We start from the raw sequence: 20932 nt of genomic DNA, 5'->3' as shown, positions 1-20932 counted from the left end.
CAAACCATAAATATTTGAGATTCTTGATTCTCAAATGCATTTAAGCATTTGTCTTCCATTTTCTTCCATGGCTAGATTTTTAATACTCTTAGTGCTTAGACTCAAAATTTCTGTAAATCTACACATACTTCTTAGGAAAACTTCCAGGTCTCCATATTTTTTAAATTGATTTTTGTTACCAGGCCTTACTACATGTTCCTTTTCTGCCAGGGTATTCCTGACCTCTCATAAATCCATTTGCATCTGTCTCTGAACTGCTGAGATTTTATTCTATTTATTTATTATTTTTTTTCTTTTGATGCCTAGTTTCTCTATTTAGTCCTGACTGTCCTGGAAATATCAATATTTATCAATTGGCCTGAACTCAGAGATTCAAGTCCATTCCTCCCTGTGTACTTTCATGCTTAACTGACATTAAATAACTGCACCATTTGGGGTTTAATGTGATGTTTCAATATATGAGCATGATGTATCATGGTCAAATGAGAGTAATTTATCATATTCATCACGTTAAACCTCATGTTGTCAACTTTCAAAACCCTCTTCTAGCTAGATATATTGAATTGTTTACTAAATTGTTCACTGCAGCCACAAGTGCTGCAGGAAACCAGAACTTCTTCCCAAAACTGTGGTACTCCACACCCATCCTTTTTCTGTCCTTCTTCCTCCCCACACTCCCAGCATCTTTAGACTGAATTATCTTCCCCACTTCTTGAGGTATGTTTTCTGCTTCCAATCATCAGTTGAATGATTTCCAAGGATTCTGCTCTAATGTATGACTATAGGAGTTTTTCAAGCATTTAGATAAAAGCCAGCATTCCTGGGGAATCTGTGAACTCAGTTTCTGTGAACCAAAGGATTCATTTCCCTTACTTCTGGCAAAAGGGGCCTATGGCTTTCCAGTTAACACATATGAGAGACTCCTTTCCGCATATCAAGGCCCGTGCCAGTCTCCAGGCTCCCTCAGTCCCTACCCACAAGTACTTGTTAAACATTTCAAAGCCTCCACACCAGTCTCCTGGCTCTTCCCTCCCTCTAGCTATTCACCACTCTTGTAATCCAGATATTCTCACAGTTCTAGGTTGTCTCTTGCTATTGTCCCAGTTCTCTCACTGGTCTTTCCCCTGCTATATTCCCTGTGCTCTCACTGTGGTCTATCCCTTGCTATTTTCCCTGTGCTCTCACTGTGGTCTATCACCTGATATTTTCCCTATGCTCTCACTGTGGTCTATCCCCTGCTATTTTCCCTGTGTTCTCACTGTGGTCTATCCCCTGCTATTTCCCCAATGATCTCACTCTTGTCTATCCTCTGCTCTTTCCTACTATCTTGCAGAAAGCATTGGCCATATCCAGGCTGCTGGCCATGTTCAGTCGACTTCTTTAGCTTTCTGCTCTGGTCTTTGAGATGTCTCTGACTGTTGTCTCTCTCTCTCTCAATAAAACTTTAGCTGTACCATGGAGGAGTCATGCCTGCAGTTCCCTACTCTGCCTCACTTACCTGCATTGGTGGGCCAAACTCCTGGGATACACATAGAACTATAATTTATCCTTCTGTTCCATGTATATTAGACTCAAGGGTTACACCGTGTTACCAACATGAAGCGGCCTACTTTCTCCTGTTTAAAAATAGGGAGGGTTTGAAAAACTAGTTAATAAGCACCAAAAGCTAAGTTCAAGATGATTGGGGGATTATTTTGAAAACATATTTTCCCCCTTTGACATGTTTAATTGTTGTCTTTAAAGCACTTCCTTACAATTTAATATGAAACTTTCTGTATGAGTGTGTGTGTGTGTGTGTGTGTGTGTGTGTGTGTGTGTGTGTGTGTATGTGTGCATGTGCGTGTGGAGGGAGGTATAGTGTGTGCTTGTGCTTATGCACATGTGTGCCTGTGTTTGTGGAGAGAGAGGATAACACCAGGTGTCATCCTTTGAGATAAGTTCTTTCATTGGCCTGGAGCTCAATCAGGCTAAGGTAATTACCCAGGGGACTTCCTGGCTCCAATTCCCAAAACTGGACTTCCAATTATGGCATTTTATGTGGGATTGGAGTATCCAATTCAGATCCTCCTGTGTGCAAGTTAATCAACCAGGAGCATCTTGGCCATTTCCAGGCCTGAGTTGGTGGAGGACATAGATGGCTCCTTCCCCAGACTTCTTTGACTTGGTAGTCACAATCAACCAGGACCCACCCTTCACCACAGCCCAGCAATTACTTGACAGGAATTAGCCATAGAGAATATAGAGAAGCCAGGAAGACAGATAGAGAGATGCACAGGAAGAAGTAGGGAGTGACTTGGAGTTTTATGGTCTTTCTTGGTTTGGGATTCCTGGAGAGATGCTCTCTCTCCTGCTGGGTCCCCAGACAAAAAGGAAGGTCAGCAGGTAGCTTCTTGACCTTTCTGAGCTAGCTGGTTTCACACCAACATGTGACTCCCCAGTCTTTACTGGTAAATAGAATGATAGACACTTGGTTAACAAATACATTTGGTGACAGTGGCAGAGACAGAGCTGGTGTACTGGAAGTCCCATCAGGCCTTGGCCTGAGTGGCAAGGAACTGACTGTGGGGCAGGGGGATTGCAGATGGTAGTTAAAATATCAGTAGATTCAGGTGCAGACACAAAGCTGACTGAAAAACAGCAGTCTGATGCCTTGAAGCAGCAGGGGGGGCTGTGTTGATGAATTGGTTCCACCACCACCACCCCCATTGGACCTTATAATCTCCAAGTCCTATTCAATCCACCAAACTCACACATCACCTGACACCCCAGCAGCTCCCCAAGCTACAAAATCACCAGTACTGATTGGAACAAGTAGCTCCCTGAGACAGGGACACCACCTAACCAGGTTGGAGGAAGAGTTAGTAGACCCCAGTGCAAGAATACATTCAACAACATGAAAACCAATATAGCACCTCAAAAACATAGAGGTTCTACAGCTTAAGACATGAACATTGGAACATAGAAGAAGCAGAAGGAAACAATCTTAAAAATAACTTCATGAAGATGATAGAGGCATTTAAAGTGGAAATGGAGAATTCCCTTAAAAAATCAAGGAAAGAATAACAAAAATTGGAAGAAAACAATAAAGCCCTTAAAGAAAGCCAAGAAAACAAAGGAAAAGCAACCAAACAGGTGAAGGAAACAGTTCAAGACTTGAAAATTGAAGTAGAGGCAATAAAGCAGTCACAAAAAAGGGAATGCTAGAAATGGTAAGTCTGAGAAAATAAACAGGAACTACAGATGCAAGCATAACCAACAGAATGCAAGAAATGGAACAGAGTGTGTGGCATTGAAGATATGATAGAGCCAATAGATTCATTGGTCAAAGAAATCATTAAAGTCAACAAAGTCATAACACAAAACATCCAGGAAATCTGGGACACCATAAAAAGACCAAATCTGGGAATAAGAGGTATAGAAGGAAATGAATACCAGCTCAAAGGCAGAGAAAATATATTCAACAAAATCATAGAATAAAACTTACCCAACCTAAAGAAGGAAATGCCTGTGAAGTTGCTAGAAGCTTCCAAAGCAACAAACAGGCTGAACACCCCCCAAAATCTCACCATGAATCTCCCTCATGAACATTGATGTAAAATACTTAATAAAATTCTGGAAAACTGAATCCAAAAACACATAAAAAAAAAAAAAAAGAAGCATACACCACAATAAAAGTAGGCTTCATCCCAGAGATGGAGGGATGGTTCAACATCCAAAAATCTGTCAATAAAATCCATCATATAAACACACTGAAAGAAAAAAAACTACATGATGGTCTGATTGAATGCTGAAAAGGAACTGAAGCCATCTGGTCCTGGGCTGTTTTTGGTTGGGAGACTTTTGATGACTGTTACTATCCCCCCCCCCATTGCTGGGATCAAAGGTGGTAGCTCAGTTTCTGGTTTTTATTACAATTGCATCTAGGCCGCCCCCACCTCTGGGCCTGCCTGCCTCTGCCAGCCAGGCCTGCTCCACCTGTCCTGTCTGCCTCTGTGGCCCTGGCCTGCTCCACCTGCCCCAGTATAGGTTTTTAGTATAGGACCTCTTTTCAAGATTTCACAGTGGCTATATATATATATTGATTTCTCAAAGCCAGTTTCTCCAAGGCTTGCACAGGTTTGTGGCCAGCCCAGATGCCACTTTCTGCCTCTCTGGACAAGGGAAACAATAAGAAGCCTGCCAGTGCTCTGAGCTTGAAGAAACCCAGTTTCCAGGTCACCGAGTAAGTGAACCAGGTCCATTGCAGCATCTTTGACACCATTGTCTGTCTCTTTCTGTTCCCACCTAATGTCAGGTCCAGTCTACTTGCTGTTATTGGGGGGATGTGTGGTGGGGGAGTTGCCAGCACAACCCATCCCTCTGAGGTAAAGCCCATCTTGGCTCCTTGGCATCTTCAGAGCCTCTTCTACCAAAGCACAGGCTGCTAAGGACTTGGGAGTCACTGGAGCTGTGGTCAGAGCAAACGCCTTCCTCTCTGAGATGGAGAGAGATCTGAAAGTTGCTGGGACAGAGTCCATTGTTCTTGCTCTGTGACTGGCAGGAAGAGGGAAGTAATGGAGGGATATGTATGACAGGCTTGTGTGAATCTTCAGTCTCTTGAGGGTTCCCTATCCTATTGGAGACCTGCAGGTGTTGTCTGGTAAGGAAACATGGCTCCTAGAATGGGAGGAACTGAACTCTAGAGCCAGAAAGAAGTCAGCCTCTAGGTAAGTGTATAATTTAGAAGATGAGAAATTTGCTTTCCCATGAGAGATGCAAATTTCCAATGCAGGAAAGAAAGAGTGGTCTAGGCTTGGGTTGTTTTGCTTTTGTTCCACCAAAAGCAGGTCCTGATATGAACATAGCTGAGCAAATGCCCTTGTAGTATGATTGAGCATTCCTTGGGTAAATGCCCAAGAGTGCTATAGCTGGGTCTTGGGGGAGATGGATTCCCAATTTTCTAAGGAAGCACCATGTTGATTTCCAAAGTGGCTGTACAAGCTTGCATTCCCAACAGCAGTGGAGGAGAGTTTACCTTGCTCCACATCCTCTCCAGCATAAGCTGTCTTCTATGTTTTTGATCTTAACCATTCTGACAGGTGTAAGGTGGTATCTCAGAGGACTATGATAAATGATGACCACATGAGAACAGGAATAGGCAGAGTGCTGGAGAGGTCTCCAGAAATCCACAATGATACATCCTCTGTAGACTGCTGGCAATGGACGAGAGAAAGCCTGATCTGACGTAGTCTGGTGATCAGATGGCCAAACACCCTAATGGTCGTGCTGGAACTCTCATCCAATAACTGATGGAAGTGGATGCAGAGATCCTCAGCCAGGCCCCAGGTGGAGCTCCAGGAGTCCAGTTGTCGAGAAAGAGGAGGGACTGTAAGAGTGTGAATTGTTGAGACCAAGATTGGAAAAGCACAGGGCCAAATAGCCAAACAAATGGAAGCACATGAATTATGAAACAAAGGCTGTGGAGCCCCCAGCTGGAGCAGGACCTCTGGATAAGTGAGACAATTGAATAGCTTGAATTGTTTGGGAGCTGGGTGTTTGGAAACTTGGGTTTACACAGGGACACTTTGCTCAGCATGGAAGGAGGGGACTGGACCTGTCTGTACTGAATCCTCCAGGTTTAAATGAATCCCCAGGGGAGTCTTGGCCCTGGAGGAGATGGGAATGGAGGGGAGGGGCTGGGGGAAAGGTGGGTTATAGCCATGGACTCTGCAAGATTAGATGCATCATTTCCCAAGTGATGCAAATTCCAACACTTTTTCATCTCTTTTCCTTTTCCTTATTCAGTAATGTGACCTGGAATATAGGAAATGTAGCTTCATGTGTATGGAATATCAATAAAATATATCTGTTCTCCTGCAACCTTCCTTTATTTGCTGCCACTTAGAAACAAGTGCTCTTTGGGATGTAAATTAGAAACTTTCGCTGGACTCCTGTGAGTTTGTGCCACCCAGTGGCTAGAAATAATAACTGCATCCTGAAAAGGGCAGGGCTTTCATGAATAAAGGCAATAGGAATAAGTCACAACGAAGGCTAGGTCTATATTATTACCCAGTGGGAAAATAACTCCTAACAGGCAAAGATGATTCTACTGTAAGTCTCATTTTCTAAATGACTTTAATAGAAGGGTGAGGGTGTATTTCAAGGGTTACAGTCATGGACTCTGCAAGATTAGATGATGTTCTGGAGACTTTTCAAGGATCTTACTCAAGTCACTCCTCCTAGTGTGCAGGAAATGAAGAATCAACAGGGCAGGACATAGGGTCCTTATTAACCACTAGAAGAATCAAACCCCATAATGAGAAGACATTGAACTGGAGGGCTTATGAACCAGTCATACAGGAATATTAGTAGTTTTTTTCCTTGTAGGATAGCTATGCTTGAATATGCCTATGTCTAGGACTGTGTCAAGAAGGATTACAGGTTTCTGAATTTATAGATTCAACTTTACTAGATTGAAAAAGAATCTCCAAGCTGGGCAGTGATGGATTATGACTTTACTTCCAGGACTTGGGGGCCTGGGGGGGCAGAAGCAGGTGGACCTGTGTGAGTTCCAGGCCAGCCTGATCTACAGAGTTCCAGGACAGCCATGGCTACACAGATAAACCCTGTCCTGAACTCAAGCTCCCCCACCTCAGAATATAAGGAAAATAAAAAAAACAACAAACAAACAGAGTCTTACTATGTTGACCAGGGGCCTTAACTCAGAGATCAGCCTGCCTCTACTTCCTGGGTGCTGGGACTAAAAAGTGCTTGTCACCAAGCCCAGACATTCCGTTCCTTCTCTCCTTTTTTTAAAAGATATATTTATTTATTACTTTGCCTGTATGATGGCTGTGGGTTTAAAGTGCCTGCCACCAATCCCAAGACTTGAGTTCCATCCTTCTCTGGCAGATACATAGTTGAAACTTGCAACTTCTATTGCAAGTTGTCCTCTGAACTCCACAGCACATGGCATGCTACCCACCCTTACACAAAATGAAACTTTTTTTTTTTTTTTTTGGTTTTTCGAGACAGGGTTTCTCTGTGTAGCTTTGTGCCTTTCCTGGAACTGGCTTGGGAGACCAGGCTGGCCTGGAACTCACAGAGATCCCCCTGTCTCTGCCTCTCAAGTGCTGCGATTATAGGCGTGCGCCATCATCATCTGGCTTGAAACTTTTAAATATACATTTTAAAATATTGTATTTTCAATTCATGTGTGTATGTGCTTGCCTGCATGAGTTTGTGTGTACTGTGGATAGGCAGGAAACCCTGGGGGCCAGAAGAGGGCATCTGTACTCTGGAACTGGAGTTAAAGAGGGTGGTGAGACATCAAGTGTATGATGGAACTGACCCCATGTCCTCTGCAAAAGCAACAAGCACTCCTAACCACTCTCTAGCTCCTGTGTCATTGTCTTATATGTGTTTTATTTCTTTTGTTTTTGTGTTTGAGGCAAGGTCTCATTTAGCCCATGCTAGCCTCCAAATAACTGGAGCCAATGATGGGCAAAATCTCCTGAACCTCGTGCCTCCACTTCGAGAGTACAAGTTCATGGTCAACTGTAGCTCAAATTCTAATTGATTTTAATAAGAAAAACCCAGAGCCAGATATCACAGTAAATGCTGAAACATCAGAGAGACAAAGAAGCAAGCCACAGCCACCTCTCACTTAGCCAACTCCTCAGCTAAATGGGGGAGATCCTGTCTCTATGAATCCTCTCAATGAAATGGGCTGAGATCCTGTCTGCACCCTCCTGATCTTCCTACTTCCTCCTCCCGGGTGCTGGGATTAAATGTGTGAGTGGCCACTGCCTGGCCTCTATAGTTAACTAGTGGCTGGCTCTGCCCTCTAATCTTCAGGCAAACTTTATTTGTTAGAGCACATACAAAATATCACCACATTCATCCTCAGCTACATAGGCATTAGAGGCCAGTCTGGGCAACATATGGCTCTTTTTTTAAAAAAAATATTTTTTAATAACTAAACTGTCAGGATTTGAGGTTCTAGGATTCTCATCTGGCTCTAAGCATTTGTCTCCATTCTGCCTTTCAAGACTGAATTTTATTTTATATTATTTTTGTTTTTCTACTCACTCTATATATCACCCTCTGAACCCACCTCCTCCCTCCTTCCACCCCCAGCCCTCCCTCCCAAGCCACCCCACATTCCCACATCCCCCAAATCAAGATTTCTCTTGGGGAGTCAACAGAGCCTGGCACACTGAGCCTAGGTAAGTCCAAGCCCCTTCCCACTGCACCAAGGCTGTGCAAGGCATTACACTGTAGTCACAGGGCTCCCAAAAGCCTGCCTGTGCACCAGTGATGGATCCTGATCCCCCTGTCTGTGTGCACCCCAAACAGTTTGAGCTAAACAGTATCCAGAGGGCCTCATCCACTCGTATAGGGGATCCACAGCCACTAGTCTACAGTTCATGGGCTTCCACAGGTGTGGCCAGTCATCTCTGCACGTCTTCCCATCATGAATAGATGTTCCTCTCCCCTCTCTCATTGGTTGGATTCCCAGAGCTCAGCCTGGCGCCTGGCCATGGATCTCTGCATCTGCCTCCATCAGTCACTGGACAAAGCTCTATGATGACAATTAGGGTATTCACTAGACCGGTCACCAGAGAAGACCAGTCCAGGCACCCTCTAGACCACTGCCAACAGTCCAAAGTGGGTCAACCTTGTGGATTCCTGAGAGCCTCCCTGGTACCCTTGCCCTTCATTACACACACCCCAGTGCCCATCCTGTTTGGTCATGTAGATCTCATCCATTTCTCTGTCCTTGTGTGATCCCTGTGTCTTTCTTAGGGTCCTCTTTTCTAGGTAGCCTCTCTGGAGTTGTGAGTAGCAGACTAGTCATCCACCTATGAGTGAGCACATACCATGTTTGTCTTTCTGGTGGGGGAAGCTCATCAGAGGGGCCAGGTGCTGAGTGCTCCTCACTCCCTGGACCTTGGGAAGGACTGAGACTGGGGCCTCTCATGGGGAAGGAGCATGGACAGACTGGGCAGGAGAGGCCTGGAGTGGGTGGGTGCCTCCCTTGCCAGAGCTTGGAACAGACACACAGCCAGCTTTAATGATTTTGTTAAAATTGGCAGTATCAGATGCTAGTCTAGGTGCTGCCCTCAGGACACCCAGTCCAAGAAACTGGTCTCAAGGATATGCTACCATCACTCCCAACATAGCTACAAGGTGGGAGTTTTATAGAGTCAGGCTTTGCAGCCTGCTCTTTGGCTTTTTCAAGTGGATGTTCAGGCCCAGGAGATTTTTCACACTCCCCATTCCCATATTCGTGGGGTCCTTTAGAAGTTTTGAAAACATTTTCTTTCTCGGCTGTAGCAGACATCACCCTATTCCATTTTGTCTTGTCACTTCTTACTATTGGTTTATCTTTTTCTCACTTGTCCTTTGTAGACCCTGATTTGAAAGTGATAGACTCTGCATCCATGGGTTCATCCCCACCAGGTGAAGCATATTCTGTCCTTGGGAGGACAAACAGTGTGTATGCCTTAGTGTCATCAACACCTGAAAACTCCCGGGATTTGCTGGACCACTCTAACAGCTCAGTACTCAGGAAGCTTTTCCTCCCTCCCTCCCTCCCAATTTCTTCCTTTTCCTTGTTTCTTATGCTATTGTCCTTTATGGTCTCCTGGATCGTTCCCACTCTCTTTCTCTTTTGAATTTGTGTTATCTTTCCCATTGTGACTATCTCTCCAAGAAAGCTTTTCTAGATCATTGCTGCCTGCATTTCTGCTTCTATGACTTTGTCCAGGAGCATAGTCTTCTCTGGGCCCTCTTGTGAAGGGTGAATTTCTAATATGAAGAGGTGAAAGTCTCTATGGAGAGAAGTCCTCTCAGGTAGCTGAGGGTCTAGACTGTGCCCCACAGCATACCTTTGTATTACTTCTTAAACCAATCTCAGTAGCCATTTCCTCTCCCATTCCCGGTAGTGTTCTTTCTCAAAAGGGACCCTAAGGTGGACCCTCTGCCCTTAATAGGTTTTGATGTCATGGGGGTGGGTGAACCTTCTCTGAGGAGATCTTGACAGAGGTTTGGTCTCTTTGTAAAAGAATGAGCCAGGTGGTGATGGTGCACGCCTTTACTGCTAGCACTCGGGAGGCAGAGCCAGGCAGATCTTCCCCGGATCCACATACAGGGAGGGCTCTGGCCCCCTGCCCTCAGTCATGCATGTCATTCCAGGGAGAGACTCGATGCAGAATGAACTAGATATAAGAAGAGGGTGTGTGTCGGGGGAACCTCTTTGTGGTGGATGTTGTCATCTGTGTCTGAAAGATTGTGAAGAAGAAACTGGGAGAACCATGGGCATCTGTTGTGGGATGTTCTGTATGTTAAATGTGTTGTTCTGATTGGTTAATAAATAAAACACTGATTGGCCAGTAGCCAGGCAGGGAGTATAGGCGGGACAAACAGAAAAAAAAGAAATTCTAGAAAGTGGAAGGCTGAGTCACAGAGACACTGCAAGCCGCCACCATAACAAAGAAGATGTAAGGTACTGGTAAGCCACGAGCCATGTGGCTACTTATAGATTCATAAAAATGGGTTAATTTAAGATATAAAAACAGTTAACAAAAAGCCTGAGCCATTAGGCCAAACAATTTAAATAATATAAGCATCTGTGTGTTTATTTTATAAATGGACTGTCATCGGACTGCCGGAGCTTGGTGGTACCCAAAGAAAAAACTCTCTAGCTAAGGCTTCCATCTGTAGGTCCACCAGTTGTCTTGCTGCTTTCTGCACTGGTCAGACCAGAAATGCGTTGAGCGGGGCATGCAAATAAGGACATGGCCCAGTCTCCTTGGAATTCTGGGAACTAAAAGTGCAACTAAAATATCCCCTTCTGTTGAATGTCACAGACTTACTCTACAGTTCAGGTAATGGGCAGGAAAGAACAAGACAGTCTGTGTCAGGCTCGTGTTTGTTGGTACTAGCATTTAGGACTGTGATGTAGAGGTTTTCGTGCGTGTTAGCGGTGTTGGAGTGTGGCAAGGTAGAATTATCGCTTCTTGGCCTTTTGCTCTGTTCACTCTATACATCGACCTGGTATTGCAGTATGTCCAGGGATGGTGCACCACCACCACCACCACCACCACCACCCCCTCCCACCCGAGGGGATTTATCTTGTCATCTAAAGTAAGATTAACGTGTGTCCTGATGCCAAGCCACTGGCCTGTCTACTTTCGATCATCTCTTTTCTGAGTCGCCATTTGCTGCACTTTTACTTTGAGTCTATTAATTTGTTCCTTTTTTTAACTTGTAAAAGGTTTCACTGGTTGTGCAACCTTTGAGAGTTTTAAAATAATCAATATAACATCCCATATATAGGAGAGAAAGAAGCAACAACAAAAATTAAGCCTGGTTTTATCGCTCCATGAGTTTGACCTAATTCTCTATCATAATTAAAGCCTGGGGTTTTTGTTTGATTTAGTTTGGTTTTATAAGAGAATCTGAAAACATTTCTGGGTGAGTATAGGACTTTAATTATTCATGGACAGATTCTGTACATCTGTGTTCACAGTAGCCAAGATGTGAAAGGGCTTTTTCTTCCATCAATTGATGAACAGACAAAGAAAATGTACACGATGGGATTTTACTTGGCCTTAATAAAAAATGAAATGATACCTTTGGCAAGGAAGAGACTGTGATCAGTGAAAAAAGTGGGGCCTGGGATAACAAATATGAAACATTTTCTCTAATTTGCAAAATCTATTATTTCTTTGGAAAGAAGGGAGCTGAAGGGAGAGGGAGGAGAAGAAAGGATAGTGGGGAAAAGAAAAGGGGGAGGGGGAGAGGGGAGAGGGTATGGTGGGAGGGGGAAAGAGCATACAAAAGACAGGAAGGGGCAGAGGGGGATGGGTAACATTTCGGGCAAGCAGGGATCTGCTTACAGACTTCCTGGATTCTGTACTTGGCTACTGCCCCTCATCACCGAGGACACAAATGCCACCTGTGCCATCTTCTCACAGTGGGGAAATGACGGGAGAAGATTGCTTCTGTCTTATGTTGCTCTGTGGCCATGTCTCCTGGAGTGTTGGAGCTCCCCAACCAACCCCTTGCCCTGAGATTTAAGATCTTCATGAACTGAAATGTTAACAACCTACCACCCTCTTCCTCTACAATAGGCCTGAGCTCTGATTGCAGAAACCAGCATTGCCAGCCCCTCCCTGCTCAAAGGCATCAAGGACCTGCTGTGCCTGGGCTGTGACCTGGGAGACTGCAGAGTGGGAAGGAGCTGTGGAACATCAGCCTAGATGTGCACCAAGAGGAGTGTGCCTATGATTACAACTCAGCAAAAGCATATCTGCCAGTGTGCTAGCCCTGGAAATGAAAGAGCAAAAATGGGAAACACCTGGGGGCGTTGTGAAAATAAGGATGAGGGTTTGCATTTGGTTTTTGCTTTTTACGTGTGGGTGTGCTAGGGTGTATTTGTGTGTATTCTGATATATTACTATGCGTTTATAAAAAATATACTACTTAAACTTTTCCTAAATCATTTGAACAAAATTTAGAATTATGTAGGGCTGGTGGTGTAGGCCTGTTACCCTAGCTATTCCCCAGGCTCAGGCAGGAAGATCACAAGTTGAAGGTTAGCCTGAGTAACTTACTGAGACATTGTCTTACAATAAAAAATAAATATCAGTCTGGGGATATGGCTTAATGATAGAGTCCATAGCATATGACAGAATGGAATTAAAGGTGTATGCCACCATGCTTGGCTAAAAATTATTTTTAAAAGTCTCATTCCTGAACAGGGTCATCTTTTCTTTTCTCTGAAACTGTACTTATGCAACATCAAGGTTAAATGGTCCATGCTCCTACCTACAATTCTCCAAGTACTTTCTTTGAGCCTCTGGATTGGAGTGATTAGGCATGGCTCTACCATATGTGCTCCGTTGCAGAGTCAACTATTTCTGAGACATGAGTACTCACTTTTTGTAATCAGATGCTGATTTCAGCCTTTCCCTCCTTACTTAAATAAAAAAATTCTGTATGTCTGTTAGTCCAATGGTACATGCATGCAATCCCAGCCCCTGGCAGTTACCTAACAAGACTTTGTCTCAAAGTTGTGGGGAGGGGACAGCATTGAAGAGATGGGTCTGTGGTTAAGAGCACTGGCTGCTCTTGCAGGAGTAATGAGTTCAATTCCCAGAAACCACATGATGGCCCAAAAACACTTATAGTGGGATCTGTTGCTCTCTTCTGGCATAAAACTATACATACAGGTAGAGCACTCATATGCATAAAATAAATCATAAAAAAAGAATGACATATGATAAACAATGTCTTGGGGAACCACAAGAGAGACTCCGGGGGGAAAAAAGACAGAGGGCCTTTTACCTCGGGTGCATTTGTTCCCTGGATTGTTATAGTATGTGATTTTGTGTCTACTGTATTAAACATTCACATTCAATACAGGAGGCCTATTTATTCTTGTTGGATGTCAGAGCACAGCTACAGAACTCAATCTGATCAGTGTACCCTGAGTCTGGATATGGCCTTCTGTCTTGATTTCCTGCATTCCCAGACATAATCTATGGAGAGAGCCAGGCAATTGTGTTTAAATTGGCCTGTCCTGAGAAAGTTCTGGGAAAGGGGCTGCTGTGTTCAGTATGTTCATATGTTTAGTATGTGCTTACCGGCCTTTATTGACATGTTTTTCTGAACTCAAATAATGTTTTTTGTAACATTGCTTTCTTTGTTACATTTGTGTTTAAAAGTATGCTAAAACTGAGGTATGGTTGTCTACAGCATTTGACTTTCTGCCTCATCCTCTCAGGACCTCAGATCCGAGGTCCAGCTGACAAGGTCTGCATTAGGTCAGCCAAAGAGTCCACACATGGAGAGTGGCCTGCATCTGTCAGTTCTGGTACAGAATGATGTTGAAATCTCAATTGTAAATGATAAACATTTCTTTCTCATCTGTACTTTTACTATCTGTCGGGATCCAGCTGATTGAGTGGTAATTACTTGAACTTGGCTCTGAGCTGAGTTCAAGCTGGTTTCTCAGGTTTCTCATTCATTTGTGACTGACGGGTCATCTAGGGCATTTCTTTGCATGCCATTAGCATCAAGCCAAAGAGCAAACATGCTGAAAGCACACAGTCAACCTCTGTGCACATCACGGTTATTGAAATGACCTCGTGATTAGACAACCTTTGTAGGAGTTGGTCTCTGAAATCAACCAATTCTCCCTGTCTCAGCAGCCATTGACCTCCTGCAGCTTTCTGTCTAAGGGTGGGACCATACAGACTTTCCCCTGTCACAACTGACAAGTCAACTGGTGGTGTCATTGTCCTGGTCACGTGGTGCAGCATTCCCTCTTGTATCTAGGACATGCCACCTAGCAGCAGAGATCATGGTCCTATGGTTCTCACAAATGTTTCTCCCCACTTTTCCATGGGTTTCCCTGAGCCTTAGATATAGGGGTTGTGTTGCAGATATATCATATAGGGTTGGCAACCCCACTCACTTACTGTCTGCATTTGGATTTGTTGTGAGGCTCTGTAACTGTCTCCATCTGTTTCAAAATGAAGCTTTTTGGATGAGGGGTGAGAGCTCCACATATCTGTGTAGGGATAGTTACTGAGAAAACAAATCCTGTTGGTTTAGTGAAGTAGGAGTAGTGAGCTCTCCTCCTGGGTTTATGTTCCCTCTTGCCATGGGTAGTTGGCTAGGGTTCCAGTACTAGATGGGAATCCCTCCTATTGAGCAGACCTTATGTCCAATCAGACAGTTGTTAGTAACCAAAATAAAGGTGCCACTGTTGCATCATTGTGGATATCTTGCCAGGCCAGTCACTGTTGTGGTACATAGGCTTTACAGTGGGGTAGGACTAGCAAATGCACCTATCCCTTGGCAGCTTCCGTAGAAGCATCTGATTCTCTGACAGCCAGTCATCAGGGGGACTTCACAGCCAGTTACTGCTCATTTCCTCCAAGTCCAGTGTTTGAAGAGCATGACTTCTCTAGCAACAGGGCCTTACCTTCAAATTCTGGGAGGCAACCAAGGGCAACAGCAATAGCCTATGGTGTTTTGTTTGGGAGTATCTCTTGGACTATCCTTGCAACAACTCAAGAGATCTCATGTCTATCATACAGGGTACTGGGGGCTTTGTTAGGTAATTCATGGCTCTTTTGGGGAGCATTATCACCTGGTGTCACAACTTCCTTAAACTATACATTTATGTATATACACATATATTACATGTAATTTTAGGTAAGCATGAAATCACATGTTCTCTATGTTATATGAAACATTCTTCGTGTTATTTATTAACCTCTCTGTATTGCTCACCTTTCCCACTGCCTACTTAAAGCCCAAATCCAATTTCCCCATTTTCTGATTCATGGCACCTTGACCTGCCATCCCGCAGTCTAGAGCTCCCCTGACTTGGTCTCTTTTTACTTTCCTGATTTCTGTGGTTACTCGCATAAAGATTCTGAGCTAAGAACCACAGATTAGTGAAAAACACATTCGTCTTTCTGTGTCTGGATTCCTTCTCTCAGTATACACGCTAGTTCCACCCATTTACCTGCAAAATACATGGTTTCATTTTTCTTTGCAGCTGAATAGAATTCCTTTGTATACATGTACCTTTTCATTATCCATTCAGTTTTGAGGGTCATTTAGACTGTTTCCATTTCCTAGCTTTTGTGAATACAATGGCAATGAACATGGCTGAGCAAGTATCTGTGGATAATGTCAAGTCCTTTGAGCATATGGCCCAGAAGTGTTTAGCTGGTAGATTTTGTTTTTTAAGCTATTCCAGAATATCCTCTCTGCACTGATTTTCAGAGTGGCTGTGCCAGTTTTCAATAGGTAGCTCTACTGCTAAGATATGCAAAGTGTAGAACTAAAGGTAGATCTGACATATCAGCCACAATAATGCTGTGGCAATGCTTTGCAAAATGTTAAATGGAAGAAGCAGCGGTATAGGATATAAAGTTGACTGCAGAACTTGCCATGTGTGTGAAATATCAAAAAGTAATGAACATAAGCAAAAATGAAAACAACAACAACAACAACAAAACTCTGGGATCATGAGATGTTTAGAAGCTTTTTATTTTTCTTTTTCCATCTCTCCAGCCAATATGATCATATTCTGTTGTCCTATTTTAACAATGTTTTAAGAGCTTCACACCATAAGCAACTCTTTATCTTGGTTATTTTATTACACTAAATGCATTATCTGCCATATTAAAGGAGAGAAAGAGAAGATGTGGGAGAGATAGAGAGAAAGAGAGAGAATAGCCAGCCACTAGGTCCAGGCTGTCCCTCTATCTGAGCCGTGCTCACACCACACGGCTTCCTAGGTTCTTGATGAGTGCACAAAGTACCAAAACACCCCTAGCCCACTGGTTAATACAGTTCACAGTCTAAACTAACCGAGTGACATTGTCACTCGTGTGTTTATATTCTTTGTCCTTAGTTAGCAGAATGTCAACCCGAAGAGACCAATCTAGATGTTGTGGAAAAAGGGAAATCAAGGTTGGACCTGTGAAGCTTGAGCCCCACAGACAGCATCAGATGCTGGTTTGGTTGCTGCCCTGAAGACACTCAGTCCAAGTAATTGGTCTAAAGGACATTTAGTGCCATTACTCCCAATATAGCTACAAGACCAGGGTGCATGGAGATGGAGGCATGATCCAGGATGGGGTCAGGAGAGGAGCAAGCACCATAGAAAGCCTTGGGGACTGATTCCATCCAAAGGATGCAGGAACTCCCTGAAGCAGAGAATTTCATAAAATTTGCTTTCTCTTTTAGAGTCTTTGGATGTCAGAATGAAAGCTGGCTTGAGTTAGGAAAACTGGAGTAGGGAACCAATCGTACTTATCTTGTGACTGTCCAAGAGTGAGCAAAGGGCACAGCCACAGCTAGTGACCTATAAAAAAAACTGCTGTGGCTCCAGCATATAACGATGTGCCTTCATTTCTTCACTTGTAATATAAAAAAGGAAGTAGCTACCACCCATCTGGAAGGAGAGATTGCTCTTGTATAGCTTCCTGTGTTATTTGCAATAGTCATCAGAAGGCTATCTTCCTTTCATACAGCAAGTAGAGACGATTGATGGCTCTTGAGGCAAAGCAGAGTTGATGAGCCCTGTCGGACTGCACACATTCAGGACTAAGCCCAAACACAACGCTCCTGACCATGCCTGAAAACTGCTGAACGCTGTCTAAAATTATGCCGTCACTACAAACATCAGCAGCACTGCTGAATGAAACCTCTGCTGTCCTCTGAGCCATTGCTCTGAGCAACATGTCCTTATACCGCCCTCTGTCTTCTCCTCTCCAGTACAGAATTGCAATGTCTTTGGGCAGATAGCCATCATGGAACAGGCTGTGGCATTTTTCTGCCACACAGAGGGCTATCTGTTCTAGTGTCAGGTTAGCCTTGATCTCACACATACCAGGCAGAGCCTGGGAACACATGGCTTCCTCATAGGAAGCCTCTTGGAACATTGCCAGCATGTCTGGAGCTATGTTGGAGGGAGGGTTTCCTTGGAGTCTCTTCATTTCTTCTTTCATGACGTTTGCTATTTCCACGGCACAGTGGATCTCATTCATGATCACTTTTCGAGGAAACTGAGCAGAAGGAGCAGGAAGGCCACTAACATCTGCACGATGGATTTGGAAAGGATCCAGAAAAAGCCAGAGGATCCCATGGTGAAGGGTTTCACCTGCAGCCCCCTTCACTTTTGGATGGGTGATGCTCTTAGCCTTCAGGTACCAGTCACCGTGTCTCCTACAGAAATTCTCCGTCTCATCCATTACTATATGTTTAATCTTTGGGAACTCTTCTCTCATGAAGGTCCTCTGGGTCACAACTTGGCAAGTTACTTGTTGGCTGTAACCATAAAGGAGAAAAACAGGGTTTCAGGCATAGAAACAAAGATAACAGAAGGTCTCCTAGCTCTCTGGATTGGAAATAGAGGCTAATCCTCCTTGCAGACTGATTCATTAATAGAGGCAGTACAGCAAAACCACTCTGCTTCCAAGGTACCTGGAAGATAGAATACAGAATTTGTGTATTGCTTAGTTAAATCTTCATGTGAAATTCTACTCTGAAGTAGTTAGACAGTCAGGTGGTTTGTGCCTATAATCCCATCACTCAGGAGCCTGGGGATCCTGAGTCCAAGGCCAGCTTGGACTACATAATGACTATAGGCCAACCTAGCCTACATAGCAATACTTGCTCTCAAAAAAAAAAAAAAAAAAAAAGGTTAGGAAACCTTGCTATTGGTCCAATTGTGATGCTTGACAGGGGAAGACAAGATCACTACAGTTAAAGGAAATCTCAAAAGTAACTCGTGCCTGTTCCTACTTCCTTAATTTGTCCTTTTAGAATTAGGGAACAGTCTCCTACGGGCATATCGTAATCTATACATGTAGAAGAGGTATGTGCTAAGTCAAATTTTGTCTAAAGCAAGTTCTGTTTCTTTACTTGTCTGACAAAAACCAGAAACTCCTTTGGATTTTGGTAAGAAAAACATCAGTTGCTGAGTTCCTTCAAGAAGATTAAAAGAAAAAAAAATAAAAAACCCATAGGGCCCTTCCTCTCTCTGGTTCATTTCCCTGTTGTGGTACATTATAGCATGCATATATGCTACATAAGCATGCTTCCCAGATCTGGCTGCTTCTTGTCTTCTCTAGGGATCTAATAGGGTGTACTCATACATATCTTATGTCTACAGTTCCTGGGGCTTTCCTCTCTGTGCTTCGACTTGTAACCACATCCATCCTCATCAAGCTTGGTCTGTGTGGCTCCTGAAGAAAAGCACTGATTTTCAGCTGTCCTCATACCTTCTTCACATTAGAGGTTTGATAGGTATTTGGTAATTGGGGTTTTAACTGGGACATTTTAAAAATGTAGCTACAGAGCTTTATAATGTCCATGGTCCCTAGCATAATTTCCTCCATAATCTAGCATCTGTAAACATCCCAGCATCACCATTTTCCATATGTCCACACTCTGGCTCTACTCCAGTTAGAGCTCATTTCTCACTGCCTTTGACCTTGCTGTGCCCTTTGCCTAGGAGGCCCTCCCCATCTCATTCACTTCTCCTACTGTTTATCATTGGTTCAATTGCTTTTGATACAGGGTCTCACTGTATAGGCCAGGCTGGCCTCAAACTCTCAGTCCCTTGCTTCAGTCTGGAATTACAGGCATGCACTCTTACACCTGGCTTCCTAATGATTTAGTATGGTCAAAAGTGTCCTTCCCTGGAGAGTATATGCTGACCAACATCCAGCCTGTGTAAGGCAGATCTTTATTATAATACCAATAATCAGCACTTGCATTGATTATTTTGTAAACTCTTTGTCGTATTTTTTTAACTCTGACATTATACTTAATAGCATCTAATGTAAATACTGCTCAATAAGACTTTTTTGAATAATTAAAACTAAAGGAAAAAACATGAATTTTTCTGTTTGCTAAATTGTACAACATCCACTGAAAGCTAGAAATTTCAATTAGAATTAAAGTTACATGTTTTCTAAAAATTACTGGTACAGAACAACTCAAATATGTGAATATTTTATGAACAAATTTAAATTGTATTTAAATTTAAATTCCTGATAGATAAAGTGACTAATTATATAACCAAAACAATAACCTTCCAGCGAAAAGTTACTTAAAGTAAGACAGGTTCTTTTCTACTTTTCTTAGATCTAAGGACACAATGTGGGAATGAATTAGAGTCCCAGTTGGGCATGGTGGTGTATCTCTATAATCTCAATGCTCAGGAAGCTGATACAGGAGGATTGAGCTTAGGAAGAAAGACTGTCACAAACCAACAAATGACAAGCACTCCCTGACCTGTGTGGGAGTTGACTATGATAAGTTACCCATTCTAGAGGTCAATCACATTTGCGTTAACTCAGGCTTTTGCACTCCCACGGTGAAAGAGCATTGCTAAGCCTTAAACTTCAAACAAATTGCTTTTGTGACTATGTTGGAAGACTTCCCCCCCCCCCCAAATTTTAGATGCTAAAATTCTCACATCACAAAATCCCTGAGGGAGTCATTTTCACAAACATAGAGGATCTCTTTTGGTTTGCAGTGGAACGCGTCCTTGATTTTCTCCGTGATCTTTATGGCTAGAGCTGTCTTCCTGATTCCCGGAAAGCAATGGATGAACAATTCCCGGGTTTCCTGGAGGCTCTTGGAGAGTAAGCCTGCATTGGTCTTCTATACGCTGCTTGAAAAACTCACAGCCCAACTTGTCACTCAGCACCGACCTGGAGCACAGTGAGAACCACCACAAGAGCTTGTAGCACATTTTTCCACTTCTGTTTTACTACACAGCGTGTAGGACCTGGGGTAGTACACTGGGGACTGATCAGGTCTGGGCCCTCTGCTGGTCAGGTTCTATCTGCCTTGGAATGACGCACACTTTTCCTGAGTAGCCCGCCAAGAGCCTGGAGCTGCTGCTTTAACTGAAGGGCAGTGTTGTACATATAGTCCAGATCCTCCATTCCAACTCGGGTCTGTTAAGATTGTGTACAGTACCAGAGGGCTTGTTGACTGCTACCAGGAGAGCATCACATAGGACATCTGCTCTTTCGTTAAACCAATATCACCAGCCCAGCTTCTAGAAACTACAATAATCCCATGAGAACAAGGATGTGTCGTGGCCTTCAGTAAAGTCCTCAGGTCCGTGATGATCTTGGAAGAACTAGCTTCTTACAGAGGGCATTCTGGCATCGAAATTGGAGATGTTGCCTAGGTGATGATCGCATTTGATATTAAGTTAATGAAGTGAAACAAACAGAAGTTACAAAAACTTTAAAAAAACCAAAAAAAAAATTAATAAAGAAAAATTAATAAAATATGAGCTATCAGATAGGCTGCCTCTGTCAACCTTTTGTTTAGAATAAAGGACAAGACTGCGTCTAGTGCTCTTCTTATATACCATGGTTTTCCTGTTGCG

The 20932-nt window shown here is 43.5% G+C and overlaps 1 pseudogene; it reads right to left on the bottom strand.

The window, feature by feature from the left end:
- Nucleotides 1-16970: 16970 nt before the first annotated feature.
- LOC118576564 lies at nucleotides 16971-20684 on the bottom strand (annotated as a pseudogene).
- Between the last annotated feature and the right edge of the window lie 248 nt (nucleotides 20685-20932).

The sequence above is a fragment of the Onychomys torridus genome, unplaced genomic scaffold, assembly GCF_903995425.1.
Source record: "Onychomys torridus unplaced genomic scaffold, mOncTor1.1, whole genome shotgun sequence".
Lineage (NCBI taxonomy): Eukaryota > Metazoa > Chordata > Mammalia > Rodentia > Cricetidae > Onychomys > Onychomys torridus.
This window is presented reverse-complemented; position numbering and strand designations above follow the sequence as displayed.